At 35.7% G+C, this 22803-nt stretch overlaps 1 long non-coding RNA gene across 1 annotated transcript; it reads right to left on the minus strand.

Annotated features, from left to right (window-relative positions):
- Positions 1 to 9529: 9529 nt before the first annotated feature.
- On the minus strand, positions 9530 to 21428 carry LOC115994664. Its single transcript, XR_004093248.1, has 3 exons — positions 21120 to 21428; positions 19935 to 19997; positions 9530 to 9746 (listed from the first exon to the last, which is right to left on the minus strand). It is a non-coding gene; the product is annotated as an uncharacterized LOC115994664 (long non-coding RNA).
- Positions 21429 to 22803: the final 1375 nt, after the last annotated feature.

Raw genomic sequence — 22803 nt, forward strand, 5'->3', positions numbered from 1 at the left:
TAAAGCTCCTACACGACCTTGCAATATCTGACATGATCCACATTGGTGTACTGGTTGAGCAGTGTTACAGCTTGTGTAACTGACTCAGTGTCACCCCCCACACCAGAGTCTCTGGTGTCAATGGACATTTTCCCCCTCCGGTTCCTCATGTCAGTAAACCCCCAAATAGCCTCAGTCATGCTTTCAAGGGAGTGTCATTTCTTCCTTTTTCCACTTGAATGAGATGGTTCAGCTAGCCGCTTTTCAGCTTGCCTCCAGTTTTGGGCTTTACTTGGTGTGGGCAGCTCCTCCACATCATCCACACTATCGGTGTTAACATTGACATAAACCCCTGATGATAGGAAGGCTGCATCTAGCTCTCTCTCTTCGTCACTGTTGGGAGCTAGTTAGGCAGATGAAATTTGGAGGAAACCCATGGCTATGTTTGAATTGAAAAGCCTGCCCAACAGGTTGTAATGTTTCAACCCCTTTTTCTTGAAGTCCTTGAATTTATGATTAACCTATTAACAACCATATATATTGGGTTAGATGACTTATTCATATGAAACCCAATACAAATTAGATGGGTAATTATAATAACCCTATAATAATCATCCACTCTTAGATACCAAAAACAAAAAGAGTAACAGCATTTCCTCAAAATTTAACTTTATATCAAAATCACATTTTTGTTTTCTACAGTAATAAGCCCCTTAGATCAGATTCTATTTCATTCCTAAAAGCATCATCATGAGAAAATGCTACAAAAAAACTATGTCAGCACACTATTTATTAATACACCATTTAATAAACCTCATATTCTTGATATGCAGGGAAAGGTAAACAAAGATACGTATACACTTACAACATAGTGCTGGTCCATATAAACATTTTTGTTTTTGCCTTATCACTATCTTTTTTAGTTGTGAATACATTCAGTGTTTAAAAGATGGGTCATGCTATTATGAACACAAGGTAGATTTCAGCATCATTTTAATTACAACCATAAACTATGCATATAGCTAATTGTAACAAATTTTGTTTGGAGTATGTTAAAGGACTTACCGCAAATGCAGCAGCCCATGCTTCCTCACTGGCCTTCACCGTATTTAAAATGGGGTCCCATCCCATTCCTGTATGTGCGATGAGCTAGGAGAATGTGTGGTATCGACCTTTCATTCGTTGATATTTTTGTGTAAGTTGTGCCTTCTTGTAATTTTTATTCGCGCATTTGTTAAACTCATTCATAACGATTGTCCAAGTTCCAGTCTTGAACTGGCCTTGGGGTATATTCCCTTTAGCGTCCTCTTCTAACAATACATCAATGAAATGTTTCTCGACTACTTCAGGCCACAACTTCCTATCCTTGGCATCAGCTGTTCTCTCTTCCATCTAAATAAATTTTGGTATACTTACATAGACTAGTCATTTGAAATTGTATGATATGGATTAAAAAACATTAACTTCCTACTCACTAAAAGACCCAAGTAGCAGGCATATAAGAGAAACTAAGGTCTAAATTTGGAAATTTTAACATAGATTTTCTGAATTTTAATATAATATAAGCAAGGCCAAGGACCATAAATGGTCATATATGATATGAGAACCCAATAATTGAAAAGCCTGGTATTGAGAGCATCTTTATCCATACATCTACTTACTTTTTGTTGGGATAATGGCCAGCCTTACTGTTTATTTTTTCAAGAAAAAAGAAGGGGGAGGGGGAAGGTAACAAGGGTAAAAATGATCTAATTAGATTATTATACAGCAAGAGAGCCAAAGAACAGTAATCAGCTGCATGTGGACATTCCTATTTGGGCATGGAAACAAGCAGTACTGAACACATTATATGGTTTATGTGTTTGCAACTGCAAAAATATAATTGTTCCTCATTTTATTTTACAAGAAAATTTAATAAAACTAAAGGAAAAATACATAGGTATGCATTGTATACACATCAGCTTATCATACACTTGCAATGGCATTGTATATTTATATAATTGTAAGTGATTATCCCTAAAAAAAAATTATAGTGATGTCAATTTAATTATATCATGGACCCTTTTATTTTTTACCAACTAAAATGATAGTAGAACTAATTCAATCAAAACCTTTGTACAAAAGGCAAGAGGAAATTAGGACAATCTCTATCCATATTATGTACTATATTTGACACTAGCCTCTTATTTTGTCAACACAACGTACATAGAGACTATAATAAATACATATGATATAAGTAGAATTAATTTTTAAAATATTGTATTCCATCAAAACTTAAAATTTTGTCAAATGAAACTTAACATATGTTTACAGTTTACAGTTATACTTACACCTACTGATCTCAAGTTCACATCAGCAACAACACAGAGGCCACAAAATGAAGAGAAAATGCATGACCTAGGTACAAAATTATAACAGAACAAGCAAAAATGATTCACTACCTATGAAATTATAACAATTTACATTTAGGCAGACCTACCAGTAAGGGAACACGGTGAGAGGAGGAAGTAGATGCTCTATATAGCACGAGAGAGGTGGATGAGGATGAGAACGAGGCTTCCATCTGAATGAAGATGTGGGATTAAATAAGCCCTAAGCTGGATTAATGTCAACTGATCTGAGTTAGATTTGGATGTGAAAGAAAGTTGCAACAAGTAATTAAGAAAATTACAAATCTTTACCTAACAAAGCCCTTCAGACTGTGTGAGTTTGGCTTTTTGTTAGCACTAGAGCTTCGTAGGTGAGGAATTATGATTCTGAGAAAGGGGTTAATGTGATTGACTGAGGTTGGTGATGCGGTGTAAACTGAGTGTGTAGAAGACGCGTTTATGATGGGTCGGTGAGGATTTAATGGCGTTGGGTCAGTGAGGGGAGTTATGGAGGTGGAATGGTGCTAGGTCGGTGAGGGGAGTTATGGAGGTAGGTGAGAGTTCTGGGTTGCTCTGACTGACTGTGTGATCTTCGTACCAGGTAGAGAGGATTCGGGCGTGAAGAGATAAGAGTAAAGAAAGGAGACAAACTTGAAAAAAGCTGACCAGGTGGACCCCATAAGAGTGTTCAATTTAATTACCGAAGTGCCACTGAAACTAGTGTTTGTTGTTTAAAATCAGCTCCGAGGTGATTCCAAAAAACTCTGTTCAAACATGGGTTTTTGAACAATATTTTTCAAACAACCCTGAACAGAAATGGTCCACCAAACACGTTTTTTAAATTTTGGACACTAGTGTTCAGTGTTTAAACACTGAACACTATGTTTTGAAATGGGTGACCAAACGGCCCCTAGAGTTCCAAATAAGGCAAAAATTTTCCTGTAGCGTGCTTGTTTTGATGCCCTACCCACAAAAGTAAGCTTGCAGAAAAGAAAAGTGTTGGATAATACATTATGCAGTGAATGTCAGATTGCCCCTGAGGATTCTTTCCATGCCCTTTGGAGTTGCAAAGCCCTTCATCCCGTGTGGTTACCAAACTTTTCTTGGCTTCGAGGTCAATATTCTCAACTAAGATCAGTTTCTGACTTGATGAGTGTTGTCCTTAAGGAATCGGCTAGACTAGATGTGTTTGCAATGGTAGCTTGGTCTGTGTGGTTTCGAAGAAATAAATTCAGATGTAATGAGCAAAGTTTGCCCATTCATAAGGTCTTTGAATCAGCTTCTACATTACTGTCCAAGTTCCAGCAAAAACTCCCTATTCGTGGTCCAAAACCGAAGCTAGCCCTTGCTAGATGGAAGCCCCCAGCCCCAGGTGAGATGAAAGCAAACTTTGCTGGCGTAGTTTTTGTAGATTTAGGAGAAGCAAGAGTCGGTTTTGTTATCTGAAATGAAAATGGAGAAGTCATGGCAGCATTATCCGAGAAAATTGCTCTCCCTTCATCAGTGTAAGTACTGGAAACGGTGGCAACAAGAAGAGCTACTGTGTTTGTAGTGGAGCTTGGTTTTCAACATGTTATTTTTGAAGGCAATGCTGCAGGTGTGATATAAGCTTTGTTTATGAGGGATTTAGTTCTTGCACCAGCTGGTCACTTAGTTAAAGACTTTAGGTCTATAGTGGGTTCCTTAAGAACCTTCTCTCTCTCCCATACTAGAAGGCAAGGTAACAAGGTTGCACATGCCTTAGTAAGGGGAGCTAGATTTTCTTTTCCTTTGCAAGTTGGGATGGAGGATGTTCCACCAAACATTTTACATTATGGGTCTATTTGGATATCGCTTATTTTGCTGAAAACTGAAAATACTGTAGCAAAATAATTTTAAAACGTGAACAGTAGCAAAACACTGTAACAAATAATCTGTCGTGGGTCTTCATTTGTTGGCTGAAACTGCTACAGTACCATGGGTCCCAATTTTAAAATGCAAAATGCTGCAAACGTGCTAGGCAAATGCACGCTATGTTGTTGAAGATTTTCCAACTAAATAAATAAGTCCACTGGGTGTTGACTCTAAAAAAAAAAAAAAAATGGTCAAACTTGTAAAATATTTTCCCTTAATCATAAAATTCTTTATAAAAAGTTGTATAACGTTTTACCTTTAAAATTTGGTAAAATTTTTTTCCAAAAACCCACAAGGTCTCCCCTTATGGTGACTAGGTCGTCAATTCGATGGCTGGGAAGGCAGTCTAGTGGCCCAAGCCGCCATTCTAGAAGTCATCAAGCTATCTTTCTAGTGGTAGTCATTAGCAATCTAGTGGCTGGAGCTGTCGTTTTGACAACTGGTGTGGCAATCCGATCACTAGAGACGCCGTTTTGACGGCTATCATGGGAACCACCATTTTGGCAATTCGGCACTAGCGGCTTTGGTGATTGAGCCACTAGTTTCGGCAATTTACTTGAAAATTTTTATATATCACACAAAAACATTTGAAAATGTTTTACATGTAAAATATTTTACTTTAAAAAAAAAATGGAGCAAAGGGAGCCTTAATGTTCTAGAATTGTGTGTTGTTTTTTTCTTCTTCTAGGGGTAGAATTATTATTATTATTATTATTGTTATTGTAAGGGCAGGTTTTGGATCCTAAACCTAAAAGGTAAAAGGATTAAGGCCCAAAGAGCCCAATATAAAAAATTTGTAGAGAATGGGCTAAAAACTAGGCTTTAATAAATTAGATAACGTTCACAATGGACTAAAGATGGTAAGAAAGCAAGGAAAAGACAAAGAAAAACAAGTTTTTGCAAAGAAATTCTTCCTCAGCAAAGTCCAAGAAGAGTAGTTCTTAAATATATTGCTCTTTGACTTGATTACAACTACAACTCTTAACGCTACCGTCTTTTTTACTATCAATTCTCCGATCCCTTCTACAACGGGATTTTTCTTCTTTATATTACCATTCTTCACTCCATCTCAATCATCCACATGTTGATCAGATGACTAACTTTTATCCTTGTTCAGCACCTTCTTGAAGTTTTTAGAGGTAGCTGTAAGGCTGAGTATCACTGTTCATGTATCACCTCCACATTAATGCGGTCAGATAGTTAGCTACAGAGCATTCAATGCGGTGGCAGCAGCTTTCCCCTAGATATTTCTTACTTTCTCATTGCCTTATCCCTTCCTGATGCTTATCTTTACCAGTAGAACCGCCCAAAACGTTGTTCTTGATGGCAGGTCCACCCTTCTGACCTCTGCTCTGTTAAGTCGAGGTGGCATTCGTCCTCAAACCTCTTCCTGAACTCTCTTGACTAGACCCCTTTCTTTATTCACTAATGTGCACTTCCACAATAACATTTACCAATCTTCGGACTATTAAGTGTTCTTAGATAGGGCCCACGGCCCAATATACACATCTGGGCCAGTCATCCCTACAATTATTATTATTATTACTGTAGGATTAAGGGCCCAAATTATATATTGGGCCTTGGGCCTTGTCTGAGAGCGTGGGTGGTTCGAGGAGGAACGAATGGTAATAAACAGTTCAGACTCAGGATATAATGAGCAAGATACAAATGGGAAGGTTGTCCGAGGAGGAATATCTCCTTGGATACGATAAGTACAGCTCAAATATGTATTCCAATGATCAGAGTGACCTTTTATGAAGCTTCAGTGATAGGGATGTGCATCATAAACATACGAGAAGGAGGGGAACCCAAAAATATATAAGAAAAAGCTGCTACCACCGCATTGAATGCATTGCAGTTACTTTTCTGACAGCATTTATATGGAGGAGACCTCTGAACAGTGTTGCCTTAACTACCACAACTCACAGAAAGCCAAAGAATGTGTCTGATGGGACAGGTACTCAAATAAGGGTTTAGATGACCAACAAGTGTAGGATCAAGATGGTCCAAAAGGAACTATATAACGTATGAGACCCTCCATGAGGAAGGGGATCAGAAAAGTAGAAAGAGAACACTGTAACTATCAAAATTATACTTGTATTCAGTCTAGTTGATTTATATAAAAACTTACCTCCTCGGACAGTGAATTGATTCAGATCAGTGCTTCTTGTTCTTGTTTGATCATCATTTAAATCTATAATAGCCGTTGTCCAATTCATTAGGGCCTAGTTCTTTGACCCACTCTCTACAAATTTATTGTACTGGGCTCACTAGACCAAGATCCTATACATCTTGGGCTTGGACTGAAAAACGTGTCCTTACAATTATTATTATTATTATTACACAAAGTTTGAATCGGATTACATCATTTTTCTGTTAATTTTTCGCTAGTATAATGATTTCAACTTGTAATAAAGTATTTTTTAAAACCATTTTTATTAAAAAAAAAATTAGAAAGAAGATTATTTGTCTATTGCTTTACTCACATGTGATATGTTTTTAATCCTGTTAAGAATATTTTTTTTTTTGTTTCATATGACTTTTATTTATTTATTTATGTATGACATATTATGCAATGATGATATTAAGCTTAAGAATGTAAATATTTTGATTTTGATTTGCACAAATTAATATAGTATCATATAAGTATTTATTAAATTTGAAGTATAATTAGAGTAAAAATTAATTTCTACATGGATTGTGCCCTAGTTCTATTTATCATTGGATTGCTTTGAATTAGGCCTAGCCGAGAAGGCTCCATAACAAGCGAGCTCCCTGTTAGAGGTCTGAGCAAGACCATAGTAATCCCCAAATTGTGTTCTCAATTTCTCTCATGTATCTTTGCCCTAAATTTTGTTCCAACCCCTGATCTTTGCCCTTCCCCTCCAATTTATACCCTCGTTTCCATGGGACATTCATGATGAGGGAATATCTGGTCTATCGGTGAGTCCCTCCACCTAGAGGTGTCCACGGGTTAGGCCGGGTCGGGTTTGTGCCCAACCTGGACTCGACCCGACATTATTGGGTGGGGGAGATTTCGACCCACAACCGACCCGCCTGAAGTTTCAAATCAAGCGGGTCGAGTCGTATCGGTTTTCGGGTGTGAATCGGTCGGTTTCAAGTTTTCCAATTCACTGGTTTTTGGTTGAAATTTGGCCAGATCTTGTTAGATCTGGTTGGATCTAACGAGAGTTGGGTGAGATTCCTTTAGATCTATGAAAATTTGGCCAAGATTTAGCCGAGTCGGAGTAGTGCTTGAGTAGATCTGGGTTGGATTCGCCGGAATTAAGCATATCTGAGTAAGGAAGAGACTAGATCTTGGCCGGTTTTGAGCTAATCTGAGTGAAGGACGCCCAAATGTGGCCGGATCGGAGTTGAAAAGAGCTAGATCGTCACCGGATCAACGTGATTTTCGTCGTTCTTTGAGTTTTTGTCGGGCGGGTCGGGTGGCTCGGGTTTTTGAGGACAAAACCCGCCACTCGACCCGCCAGAGTTGGTTTTAACAGTTTAAGACCCATCACCGACCTGTCAAAGGTGTCAGCCCAACCTTGACGGGTTGGTTCCGGTCTGGTTGGTCAGTTCCGGCGGGTCTTCAGTTTGCATGGACACCCCTACCTCCACCCATGAGGTTTGGGTGGTTTCTTAAGTCTTGTCCACTATTCCATTATGCCATGTCATGTATCAGAGAAAGTGCCTACTATTTGCTATCGAAGTGACACTCTAATAACTTATGGTCGACGCCAAATCCCATGTTCGATGGGCGAATTCTCCCAAGGCACTGCCTTATATCTTTGACTCATATGGGCTCTCATAGGGAAGTTTGCCAAGACGAGGTCCCTTACCTAGAATGCTTCATTATACTCTCGGCTAGCATAGGTCTATTGAGGGCTGAGACCACCCCGAAAATGGGCCTAAGTTGTTCTAGGTATGGGCCCACTCTTTTTGGCCCACCCATAACTTTCATTCCATTCCATTATTTTAAAGCATTCAAACAAGATAACTTAATACTATTTCATTCATTTATTTTTCCTTACTTAAATGTATTCTATTTTTTTCCGTTTCTTTAAAGTTTATTCATTCCATTTCTTCTCAAAAAAAAACAAATACTCATTCCATTTATTTATGAAGTCTCAAACGAAGTATTCTATTCTATTTATATATATATATATATATATATATATATATATATTATATTATATTGAATATTTTCATGCATGAATACTGGTAACACTATAAGATAAAGACTTAAAATATATTTATTTTGTGTAATAAATTTACACACACACACACATATATATATATATATATATATATTAATATTAGCCATAAATCCAAAACGATACATCAAAATAAACCGAATAGAAATATTTTGTTACAAACCGGTACCGTCATTAGAACGAAATTAACTGTGATTTCAACCAGTTTGGAGGGGGTGTTTAATTTTAGGACCCCAGCAATAAATTTCTCAAACATTAGGTTTCTAGAGTCTAAAAAAAAAAAGAGTTTCTAGAGGTATGCCACATGACGAATGGGTAATTAATAGAAATGACAATTTGATTTTGTCCTCTTTCTTTCTTTTTCTTTTAAACGTAAAATAATTCTACAATTCTACTCTCACTCTTTTTTTCTTCTCTATTTGTCGAAGATAATTCTTCTTGGATCCGTTTGTCAAAGATAGGTAGATACGGTTGGGGGTACCTCTCACCACATTGTGTGGATCTCTACCACCTCTAAATCATACACATTGTTCGTAATTAAGAGGACCACATATATGTTTAGCGAAAAAAGAGAGGATCACATATATCACATTTATGCCTAAGTAAGGAGTTGGTTTGAGGCTAGCGTGGTCAAACTTGAGAAAGTTTAAAATCCATTGACAAATAGTAAGCATATAAATAACACCTTCAAGGCTGATTTACTCTCAACTTTATTTAAAACTAGTTAGCAATTCATGTCATGCGTAGGAATGTTCAATAAAATGTTATTTTATCTTAAAAAATGATTTCTCTCTTCTTCTTTTATTTTGTATATAAATATGAAATTTGATCATTATTAAGAAACACTTGTTTGTATAAGAAATTTGATAATTATTATCACACCCCAAACCCGATACCCGGATTTGTGATTATGACCGGCATGCTAATATCAAGCTTAAGCCTGATATTAACAAGAACCAACTTAACTTTTTCCAAAACTTTTACAAAAGCTTCCCTCTTTTTTTTCATTCTTGTTTCTTTACTTAAATGATATAACTTTCCACTTGACATTCAGAGCATATACATTGTACCTCAAAGAATAACACAATCCACTGATTATTCAAATTCTAAATTTCACATAATACATCTCTTAATACTTTAAGGTACACACTTTCATTATATTCTAAAATACACCATACTACAAATCTAAACATCAAATTGCTAATTTAGGATCTATACATATAAAACTAAAACCAGCTCCTTCCAAACTTGACTAAGGCTCCATCTGCTCCAACTTAAAACCTGCTAACTGAAAGAGTGGAAGGGGTGAGCTACACAGCTCAGTAAAGGTAAGATATATCAGAATTTAATAAGGATGCATGTAAATCAAATCATTTCATTCTATGAATATTCGAATAGGAGAACAGCTTTTCATGCATAGTATTTTATACTATTCATAATAATAACTTATACGCTTTTCATAGGAAAATAATTGTTCTCCATTTTCTTATCTGAATAATATTACCAAAACCTTTCGGATCTAATTTCTTTCATTTCTTACAAAGTCACCAAATGTAATATTGATTGTTTAAAATCAATATATATGCATATTTTCATTACAAAATAATCATTTTAACTTAAATCAGATAATTAGTAAATTTGTCTTAAGCTAGAAGCATCTTAAAGAATAACAAAACCTTTCTTCCTAAACTTCTTCTCAGAAAATATTATAATTTTCATAGTCATAAAATTTAACGTTTCATAAAGAATAAATATCTTATAACCTTTTAACATAAACTTGTACTTTCATCAAAAGCATTATCTTTAAAGCGTAACAAAACTTCATAAACTCTTACCTTTAAAGAACAGCTTTTCTTTTCATCATAAACTTCTTTTCATGAGAGTTTTTAACTTTTCATAATGCATTTAAACAAAATCATTCTCTCATAATTAATAACATAAATAGCTGTTCATAAATAACTTATTGGTTAGTCCATATCTGATAAGTCTATACTTATTTGGGAGGCTTCTAGCACCACGGTACTAGGCATCCAGCATTCCCCACAATGCCAGGTATTCCCGGGATCACATCATAATACATATCTTTCAACCATGGGGGAATGTTGACTTCCTCCATGAGTTGGCCGTAACCAACAAGGGCAAGTACAGCTGAGCCAGTCCCACTTAATGGCCAATCATATAACATTTTCCATGGAAAGCCAGTAATTAACCCCTACTAACAGAGTTCAGATCACCAGAGGACATAACCCGAAAACCTTTCATACTTATACATCATATTGAAATTTCTTATTTTGCATAACATTTCATAATAATAGCATTTCTATTATTTTCTTTAAACATCATATTCGTGGAAATTAGTAATAGTGTTGACTGTATTTAACCGCACATGAAGGGTAAAAGGGTAATTTCACATTGGAAATATGCATCTTGATTCTGGTCATTAGATCCTTAATCTCATTTCACCAAAATGATCTTGATGTTGTAACGATCAAATCGACTGGTCATGAGCCCTAATCGGACCATTAGATTGAAAGTTATCATCAAATCAAGTTTTAATGGCTGAGATGCACTATTACAAATTGAGTCTGACTATATGTGATTATGAACAATTGATTTCAATTGGTTATAAATATAATCAATTTGAGATCGATAATGTGTCATAATTTGATTGGTTAGGACTACATTTTATGGTAGAGTTGCATACACCTAATTAACTAGATAGTTAAACATTAATTATTCAATGAGTAATTTGTGCAATTATCTTTTAATTAGAGTAAATTTAGAGCCAATTAAGTCTGAAATGGGAGTGATTGGAGCCATTTAATGTTAATTGGGAGCTAATTTGGGGACCTATTAATGTTAATTGTGCTGAAACCATTTTCTAACAAATGACCTCTGCTTACCATTTCATTGATATCTCTCATAATATTTTGAATCTGTGAATGAGGTTATTTCCCTCTCCTTCATTCCAAGGACAAAAAAAAAAATCCCCCTCTCCTCTCTTCTCTTCTCTTGAGTTCTAGTGAAGTTGAGTAGTCTTATCATATCTTGGTCTTCCTGAGACTCAAGGTATTGAGTGAGACTCACTCTCCCTCTCCTAGCTTTTCTTTTCCTCCACCCTTAGGACCTCCATAAAGAATCCCCTCCTCCATCATATGGATCTTGCATAAAGGTATAATCCCCTTCCTTAACTGTTTGCTTATATTGTCATGATGAGAATTTAAGATTAAAGCATGATAATTCTCTTGAATATGTTTAAATGTTCTTAATTGTTCTTTGTGTTCTTCACATGTTCTTAGTTGTTCATCACATGTTCATGCATATCACTAGATTTAATCTTAAATCCACATCAAAAATATGAAAAACATGTTTGTTTAGTAATTCTTTCAAATCCTTAAATCTAGGTTTATCACTATCCACACACATTCACTAGAGTTCATTTTTTAATCCAAACGTCATGCTTAATAAATTGAATTAGGGTTTATCACATGCACACACATTAAATTCAACATACAAATTGATTGACATATTGGATGATGTGATATGAATGTTGGCCACCATAGTCTAGAAGACCGGTTTCACCGGGCAAGGTGGGTGCCTAACACCTTCCCATCTTGTAACATAGCCTCCGAGCTTAGATCAAGGGTTAGTAGATCAAATACTTATCCATGTAATTTTTGATTTTTAGATTGTAACTAGGAAATAAAGCCATGTACTTTATCTTAGATTGTATCTAGGACCAAAGCCATGTAATTTTCCTATGATCAATGTAAATTCAATTTCAAATTAATAAAATGAGGAATTTTTCATTCATGGTTTTCTTATTTTTCCAATAATTAAATAAGTGGCGACTCCATTGTAAAACCCTTAATCTAAAGGGAAAAATATAACTAGTCGAATCTCCATTTTGAGAGGCAATAACACGACTCCACCCATTCACGTGGGTTTGACCTAACACATCCCATAAAAACGGGCCGGGGGCGCGGTCTCTCACAGTGGCGACTCCACTGGGGATATTGAGGGCTAAGCTTCAATTAGGTTATGGTGGCCAACCATGTCATTGTTTGTTTATTGCTTTTTGTATATAATATGTCTAATATGTCATTATTTTGCATGTCATGCATCATTTGCTTGAATGAAATTTATTTTATTTGTGTGCTAGCCCGGAAGCCCGGTAGTATTAGCCGTGGATTGTGGTCTTCCTGAGACTCACATACCCAGCGGTGAACCTACCACCCACCGCGACAAGGATCATCATGGTTATGCCATGGTGGTTCATAGGGACAAACTGTACCGTTCGGACCAACGCGGCGCTCCTGGCGTCACAAGTTGGGAGGTACGACGTCCTAGCTTGTGGGGACCTTTAACCTACCTTCTACCCATGTTGTAATGACCCATAGAACCTACCTTTAGGTCGGTCCATGTAAATTGCATTTCATTACGCATTTGTTTGGCCGTTGTTTGAACCATGATGACTCAAGTCCAACGCTTGAGCCCATCATGATTGTTTGAACATTGTATGTTGTGAATGAACTCAAACCCAAAAGCCTAAGATTGAACTCTACTTGAAATGGAAGCCCAATTTGTTTCTTGAATGAGTCTAAGCCCAACACTTGAGCCCATCAAAGGTGTATACTCATGATCAACATCAAAGGCCAAAAGCTCACAAGATGCATGCCTTCCAAGTGTAAGCCCAAGCCATTTCAAGCAGATACCAAGAGATCATAATCAATGTTCAAGCCTTCCAAGTGAAAGCCCAAGCCATTTCATCATAATCAAGGTTCAAGCACACCAAGCCTCAAGCATCCTAAATGGACCAAGAGGAAGCAAGTGGCCCAACTTTGCCTCACTCTACATTTGGTTTGCAACATCATGGTTAAGCTTAAAGTTTGATTGTTTATTCCATGTTTCTATGTTTCTTTGAATTCAAATTCTTCATGTAGCATTTAATGAGCTTTGTTTGTGTATATATATAATAAAAAAAAAAAACAATTCAAGATTTCCAAATTTCCCAAAAAAAAGAGAAAAATTTTCAAATGAAAAAAGCCTTTGGACAAGGGGCATTGAGCCCTTAAGTCATTTTAAAAAAAAAAATTCCTTGAACTAGGGGCATTGAACTTCCTAGTGACTTTTTTAAAAAAAGACCCAATTTTTTTTCTTTCTTTCAAGATTAAAAAAGAAAAAAAAAAAAAAAAAGTCTCCTTTTCAAAATGGTACATGAGGATCCCTTGGACAAAACATTTTTAGAATCTTGATGTTTAAAAGCTTGAGCAATCAACTTGTACCAAGGAATGATTAATTTCATTTGATCCATGTAAAGACTTTTGCTACTTGACTTAGAATATAAGAAGAAATGGTCTTAAAAGGCAATCAAAAAATCCATCCATTGAAAAATCTCGAGAATCCATGCACTTGATCCAATTTTCAAAAGTCTTTTGTTTCACATCATTAGAGCATTCATACTTTTTCTTTTAAGATGAATTTATTAAAAGAGCTTGAATCACTGTGCCTACAAGCAAGCATTACTAGGGATAGGAGGCCATCTTTGGTTAAACCAAATTATTTCCTATGACCTAGAATGTTCATCATCCATTGCTAGCCCATTTGAGCCTTTAAACACTTAGCCTCTTTTTTGCATAAACCCACTAAAATCTAAACCTAGGGTGGGAAAATTCAAAGTATGCATGCTTAAATCTCATGTTAAGGAGGAGTTGACCTTGTAGTTTTGAAACTAATTGATAAAGCGCTCCTAGAAGACATGAAAGACAAGTAGAGAATTCATTTAGTTAAAGATAAGAGATCATCAAAGTAAAAGGATTTTTCACTCAATCAAGGATAGAGAAATGAAATTCCATCAATGTGAGAGAAAACAAAATGTGCATCAAGTTTGAAGAACCTGAAATTCATCATGCCAAGAAGAGTAGAAGGTTCATCCAAAAGAAGGTTCGTCCAAAAGAAAGTTCATCAAAAAAGGAAAAGATTCATCAAGCACAGAAAGGTGCAAGTGCATTGAGGCAATAAAGAAGTCTAAAGAGTGCATCAAAATGACCAAAAATCATTAAGCTGAGAAATACAAGTAGGGCAAAAGGTCCCCAAAAGTTCATTCAATCAAGAGATGAAAGACAAAAAAAAAAAAAGGAGCCTGCTAGGCTGAAAACCCAAAAGGGCGGTCTAGGCAAAAGTTAGGGCCAAAAGGGAAAGAAAAGAAAAGAAAGCCCGTTAGGCTGAAAACCCAAAAGGGCGGCCTAGGCAAAAGCTAGGGCCAAAGAAAAGAAAAAAAAAAAGGTAAAATCCTAGCAAATTGGAAACTTGAAAATGTAATCTAAAAAGAAAAGGATTTTACAAGATAAAAGTCTAGAGGTATGATTCAAGATGAATGAGCATAAAAACAAATGTTGATACAAGTGACCAATGAAGACTAGTGAGAAGATGACAAAGAAGAAATGTGACAACTCCTCCAATACTTGATTTTTGAGTAATGCATACTTGGGGGAACATCATAGGGAATTTTGAGCCTTTTTATATCCTTCATTTCATAACCAAACCTCGGCCTACATTACAACCCATGAGTAAAGACCTCCTTGAAGTCTTGCTAGTTGTAGGCGCATCTTAAACTCTAATAATATTTTCTCTTGAATTAAAAAGGAAAAATGCTTAAAATTGTCAAATCCCACAGGATGATATGTCCGAAGACAAAATTTCTCAAATTCTCAAATCCTCAAAAGAACTTCCAAACCTGGAGCACTCTCCTTGTTTGCACCCAACAATGTGATTCATAAATATTATCACATTTCATTTCTTGATTGCCTTTGGAGACTTAATCTGACGATGTTCAAAAGGATGAGGCAAATTTGATTACATGAGTTTAATGATCTTGATCCTTCCTAATCAAAGAGATTTGTTTGGTTCTTAAACACTTTGATTTGCCAAAATGGTTGTTCAAAGGATCACCTCTTGTTCAAAAAAAAAATAATTTCAAAAAAAAAAATCAATCTTTTTCAAAATCCAGTTCTCTTGAACTACGTCTTGACCTGATCCTCTGTGACAGAGGTACGTAGGCAGCCTTGCAGAGGCTCGGTCCCATTCACCCAAACAACCTTGGAGAACAAAGTCAAAATAATGTGACAAAATTGTTTGGGTGCATGTTAGGCTAAGCCTCATTTGTTTTGCATTAAGCATGTTTAAACTTAGAGCATTGGCCTATTTATATTGTATGCAAGTTTTCATGATAATTGGTTTCTAACAAGCTAGAGAAAGAAAGCCTTTTTGCAGGAACCAATGATGACGGACCGTGATCTTCTTTCATGTTCCCCAATTGTCGCAACATCAAATGAACTCAACTTCAATTTAAGCATGGAATATGCCTCAAACTAGGGGCATTGGGTAAATACTTCCAATTCATTTCAATGAATAAATCCATTGCTAATTGAAATTATCTTTTTGCAGGAATTAAGCAAGGACTTATCCAGCAATCTGCATCAACTCCCAACCAAAGTTGTTCTCATTCAAAGGATAGGTTTTTCAAAAAACATCATCATGAATAAATCTTCATCACTTTTACTCCATCTTCATCTTCTTCACTTTTTGATAATGAACAAATCTTCATATTTCAAAAAAAAAAAAAAAAAAAGAGAGAGAGAGAGAGAAGAAAAAAAAAAGAGAAGGAAATTTTCAAAAAGGGCCTTGGGACTAGGGGCATTAGGCTCGTACTTCTTAGGTTGCTTTCAAAAAAAAAAAATCATCAATTCCTTGAAAAAATTCAAAATTTCCAAATTTTGCAAAAAAAAAAAAAATTCAATTCTTTCTAATTCTTTCAAAAAAAAAAAAAAATCATCAATCAAATTTTCAATTCCTTGAAAAAAATTCAAAATTTCCAAATTTTTTCCCAAAAAAAAAAAAAAAATCTTTATTAAATTCTTCTTCAAGAACAGAAAGCTATGATCCTCTTCCATATTTTCCAATGATGCAACATCAAGTCAACTGTCCACCCTTAGCATTCATCGAAGCGTGGAATATGTCCGAAACTAGGGGCATTCGCCAGGTATGCCAACTTCTTTTCAATGAATAACTCTGTTACTAATTGAAAACGTTTATTTTGTAGGTACTAGTATAAAAGGCCACACACATCGGCATGAGCCAGGATCCGGAACCTTTGGTCTTCTGAAAACATGAGCCAAAGCCCAAAAAACCCTTGGTCCTCTGAAAACATGAGCCAAGTTCCAAAAATCCTAGGTCTCTGAAAACATGAGCCAGGATCCAGAACCTTTGGTCCTCTGAAAACATGAGCCAAAGCCCAAAAAACCCTTAGTTCTCTGAAAACATGAGCCAAAGCCCAAAAAACCCTTGGTCCTCTGAAAACAAAAGCCAAGATCCAAAAATCCTAGGTCTCTGAAAACATGAGCCAGGATCCAGAACCTTTGGTCCTCTGAAAACATGAGTCAAAGCCCAAAAACCCTTGGTCCTCTGAAAACATGAGCCAAGATCCAAAAATCCTAGGTCTCTGAAAACATGAACCAGGATCTGGAACCTTTGGTCCTTTGAAAGCATGAGTCAAAGCCCAAAAACCCTTGGTCCTCTGAAAACATGAGCCAAGATCCAAAAATCCTAGGCCTCTGAAAACATGAGCCAGGATCCAGAACCTTTGGTCCTCTGAAAACATGAGCCAAAAGCCCAAAAACCCTTGGTCCTCTGAAACATGAGCCAAGATCCAAAAATCCTAGGTCTCTGAAAACATGAACCAGGAACCTTTGGTCCTTGAAAGCATGAGCCAAAGCCCAAAAACCCTTGGTCCTCTGAAAACATGAGCCAAGATCCAAAAATCCTAGGCCTCTGAAAACATGAGCCAGGATCCAGAACCTTTGGTCCTCTGAAAACATGAGCCAAAGCCCAAAAACCCTTGGTCCTCTGAAAACATGAGCCAAGATCCAAAAATCCTAGGTCTCTGAAAACATGAACCAGGATCTGGAACCTTTGGTCCTCTGAAAGCATGAGCCAAAGCCCAAAAACCCTTGGTCCTCTGAAAACATGAGCCAAGATCCAAAAATCCTAGGCCTCTGAAAACATGAGCCAGGATCCAGAACCTTTGGTCCTCTGAAAGCATGAGCCAAAGCCCAAATCCGTCGTCCTCCAGGTAAGCATATCTTCTACTCATACAAAAAAAAAAAAAAAACTGCATGCATGAACTACGTTTAGACTTAATCCTCCCACTAAGAGGTACGTAGGTAATCTCCCTCGAGATTCGGTCCACATTTTGATCCAGAACATTACCGTCTACATTTTTATTTACATGCATCATACATTCACCACGGTTAAATACTGATTGCAGAGTTAGGTGTCTCTTTCATACATTGGCATTCGCTTTTCAAGCTCTTCCAATGAGGGGCATTTTGTTGACACCCTATTTTGCAACCCGTATTTAACCGCACATGAAGGGTAAAAGGGTAATTTCACATTGGAAATATGCATCTTGATTCTGGTCATTAGATCCTTAATCTCATTTCACCAAAATGATCTTGATGTTATAACGATCAAATCGACTGGTCATGAGCCCTAATCGGACCATTAGATTGAAAGTTATCATCAAATCAAGTTTTAATGACTGAGATGCACTATTACAAATTGAGTCTGACTATATGTGATTATGAACAATTGATTTCAATTGGTTATAAATATAATCAATTTGAGATCGATGATGTATCATAATTTGATTGGTTAGGACTACATTTTATGGTAGAGTTGCATACACCTAATTAACTAGATAGTTAAACATTAATTATTCAATGAGTAATTTGTGCAATTATCTTTTAATTAGAGTAAATTTAGAGCCAATTAAGTCTGAAATGGGAGTGATTGGAGCCATTTAATGTTAATTGGGAGCTAATTTGGGGACCTATTAATGTTAATTGTGCTGAAACAATTTTCTAACAAATGACCTCTGCTTACCATTTCATTGATATCTCTCATAATATTTTGAATCTGTGAATGAGGTTATTTTCTCCAGAAACTAGACATCCGGGGCTTCAATTTGAGCACAAGAATGAGACAATTTCGATCAGAATTGAGGCAGATATGATTTTTCAAATTTGGCTCTATAGGCTGTGACAGCAACTACGGAAAAACCGAATTTTGGCTTATTCCTCACTCCCACCAATCTTTCCATTTAATGCACCAGATTTTCCCAAAGGCTAAAATGAGGTCTAGGTTCATGATTCCTTGTCAACTCTCATTAAATGGCCTTCTATTCATATTTCCTCCACCACTACTATATAAATCCCCCTCTCCTTCATTCCAAGGACAAAAAAAAATCCCCCTCTCTTCTCTTCTCTTGAGTTCTAGTGAAGTTGAGTAGTCTTGTCATATCTTGATCTTCCTGAGACTCAAGGTATTGAGTGAGACTCACTCTCCCTCTCCTAGCTCTTCTTTTCCTCCACCCTTAGGACCTCCATCAAGAATCCCCTCCTCCATCATATGGATCTTGCATGAAGGTATAATCTCCTTCCCTAACTGTTTGCTTATATTGTCATGATGAGAATTTAAGATTAAAGTATGATAATTCTCTTGAATATGTTTGAATGTTCTTAATTGTTCTTTATGTTCTTCACATGTTCTTAGTTATTCATCACATGTTCATGCATATCACTAGATTTAATCTTAAATCCACATCAAAAATATGAAAAACATGTTTGTTTAGAAATTCTTTCAAATCCTTGAATCTAGGTTTATCACTATCCACACACATTCACTAGAGTTCATTTTTTAATCCAAACGTCATGCTTAATAAATTGAATTAGCGTTTATCACATGCACACACATTAAATTCAACATACAAATTGATTGACATATTGGATAATGTGATATGAATGTTGGCTAACATAATCTAGAAGACCGGTTTCACCGGGCAAGGTGGGTGCCTAACACCTTCCCATCTTGTAACATAGCCTCCGAGTTTAGATCAAGGGTTAGTAGATCAAATACTTATCCATGTAATTTTTGATTTTTAGATTGTAACTAGGAAATAAAGCCATGTACTTTATCTTAGATTGTATCTAGGACCAAAGCCATGTAATTTTCCTATGATCAATGTAAATTCAATTTCAAATTAATAAAATGAGGAATTTTTCATTCATGGTTTTCTTATTTTTCCAATAATTAAATAAGTGGCGACTCCATTGTAAAACCCTTAATTTAAAGGGAAAAATATAACTAGTCGAATCTCCATTTTGAGAGACAATAACACGACTCCACCCATTCACGTGGGTTTGGCCCAACACATCCATGAAAACGGGCCGGGGGCGCGGTCTCTCACAAATAGCATTAATATACTTAAATCATATACATAAGGTTTCGAAAGCTCACAAACATATCTTTGTCAGAATAATGATTATATGTCATATCTCTAATCAAACACCTTTTAATGCATGATATACTTTAAAATAACCTCATAACTTACCAAATATCCATATAATTTATCCCTTACCTCAAAGCAGAGGAACCGAGAGCCTACAGTCGAATGAGCTTAGACTTGGGAAACTGGTAGCACCTAAACCAAATATCAAAGCTTATCACTATCCATTACTCCTTATCATAAACTTACACATTCATCTCAAAACCTATCTCTTATAATCAAGGAAATCCTATTCCCACCTCAACGAGGTTCCCACAAACATATTATGCACACATCAACAAATAATGTACCAAACTAAAGAAAACCATCATTCTCATATTTATATCATATCTCCAGAGGTGCCAAATTCATTTCAAAATGTGCTTGAGATTAAGGCAATAATGCATGCATAAACATAAACTATTTTAAGCACGGTCATGTAACCATATACACTCTTAAAGCAACATGCAACATGTTGAACAAAACAGCTTCATAAATACAACCGTTGCATGGTTTAGAACCCCTCCTTTAAAACCTAAACCTCAAACCAAGTTACACAAAATTTATCTATGATCCAGACATACCAAATGGTAAGCATAATAAATTATAGCTCAAATCATTCACCCTAACTTTAAAATTAAATCCTCAAAGTTAGGCATTTCCCTTACTGTTCACTGTTTTATTCCAGCAGCATATACTTCACTTATAAAATACAAATGGGCTATCAATTCACATCCCAATGTCATGAAATTTTACAAAACTACTCTCCTGTATGTCCAGTATATATCATAAAAATTTCGGAGTCAAAGCATAAACCCATGATTTACTAAAAATCACGCAAGACAGCATACTCAAATCTATCCTGACAGAATTTCTTGCAACTTACAAATTAAACCATTACTTTTATGTTCATCCAAATGTTGTGAGACCTCTTCCATAACAACCATATGTATCTTAGAATTCATAAAAACTACTCTTAGCATCCTAATTCACAACATATGATTTAATACATATTTTTCTTGTTATAAACATCAAATTTGTCACAGAGACAGTTTCAGTACATATTCTTACAAAATCATCAACAAATAGCCATAGGCCTTAATTTCATTTGGGTATTTTTATACTCATACTATACATATTAAAATATGTTAATAAGCATTCAATTGATCACAATATCTTCAAACTCTCAAATCACTAAAACAGAATCATAGTTCAACCTCTAAAATCAGGATAGAGGATAAAGAAATAGAATAAACAAATGAAGTTTTGATTACTTACCCACAAACTTTGAAGACGAAACCTTAGGGTTAGACTCTTAATTTCTTCTTAGAGAGAAGTCTATGATTTTCGGTGAGAATGTAAGGGAGAGAAGTTGCCGTGTAAGAGCAAAGAGAGAAGAAACGAACAAGAACAAAGAAAAAGAGTAGAGAAAGAGGGGCTGGACTTTCTGGTTTGGTGCAGCCAAGAAGATACGATAAATGAAAAGACTTTTGGGGCAGCAACAGAAGATAAGGAGAGTGGACTTGAGAGAAAGACTCAAGGGAGCTTCCTAACTCTTTCCTTAAGAGAAAAGAGAGTAAAGTTAGAGGTGAGAATTCTGATTTTGCATGGACCGGTGGAAATGGAGAGGCTTCATGGATGTTTGTCTTGAGAAAAGTCAAGGAAGAAGTAAGGTGGAGCTTGGTGATTGCATGGCCAACCAAGTCTTGGTCTTTGGGTTTGTCAACATGCATGAGACTTTGGCATTATGTGTTGAATTCCCAGTGGTTGCATGTGGGTAAAATTTCTACTATACTATCTCATGCATCATGCTTAATTAAAACACCAATTATGTATGTAATAACTTAACCCACTTAATATAGTTTTGTACATATTTGGTATATATACATAATACAAATAGCCATTCAATTATTTATAATCTTTACAATTCTTATTGTGGGGGAGGATTTTGTTCCACGCTTGGCAAGCTGTTTGTCCTCTTTGGGAAGCCAAGCCCGCAAAGGTTTGTTCTCAGTACCGAGGGTGAGGTTTGGGATTTTTGGGGTGCTTTGACCCTGTGACACCCTAGTCCCACATCGGCAAGAGATGCGCCCTACTCATGATCGCTCCAAGGGCTTATAAACCATGAGTGGGGCGCATCTCTTGCTGATGTGGGACTAGGGTGTCACAGGGTCAAAGCACCCCAAAAATCCCAAACCCCACCCTCAGTACTGAGAACAAAACCTTGCGGGTTTGGCTCCCCAAAGAGGACAAACAGCTTGTGGGGCGTGGAACAAAATCCTCCCCTACACTTATTTAATGGTATTATAAAATAATATGTTTATTAAATACTCTTCTATTAATTATAAAAAAGAAAGTGGCTTAAAATAGTAATTAACCACTTAAACACATAGTTTAATTATAAAATTGGGTCAGGGTGTTACAATTATGGTAGCTACTAATATATATTTTTAATTATTTTTTTTATATTAAACTATTAAATATATAATTATGATAATTATTAATAGGTATTTATTGTGATAGTATTTGTATATGGAACTATTTATTCTATCATTTAAAGAAAATGTGACATAGTAAAATTCTAATTAAGGGTTAAATATAGAATAAATTTTAAATTCAATTAAAAATATAAAATATTGACATATAAAATTGTGAGAACTAAAAAGTTTATATGTCAAAATAGTATGACATCAACCAAAAATAAACATTTTCAATTTTTATATACTAGTTGGTAACCCATGCAATGCACTGAAAAGTTTAATAACATATTTTTGTTTTTATATTTTATTTTTTTACTAAATATAAAATTAAATAATTATGGTAATTATTAATAGGCCTTTATTGTATTTATATATAGAACTATATATTCTACTATTTAGAGCATTCACATCAGTCTTCTCAAATTTTTAGTTAAACTAACCCAAAAAACCTTCCTTTTCTAGTTTAGCTATCTATCTTTTTC

The sequence above is a fragment of the Quercus lobata genome, chromosome 1 (genome assembly GCF_001633185.2).
Source record: "Quercus lobata isolate SW786 chromosome 1, ValleyOak3.0 Primary Assembly, whole genome shotgun sequence".
In the NCBI taxonomy this organism is placed as follows: Eukaryota; Viridiplantae; Streptophyta; class Magnoliopsida; order Fagales; family Fagaceae; genus Quercus; species Quercus lobata.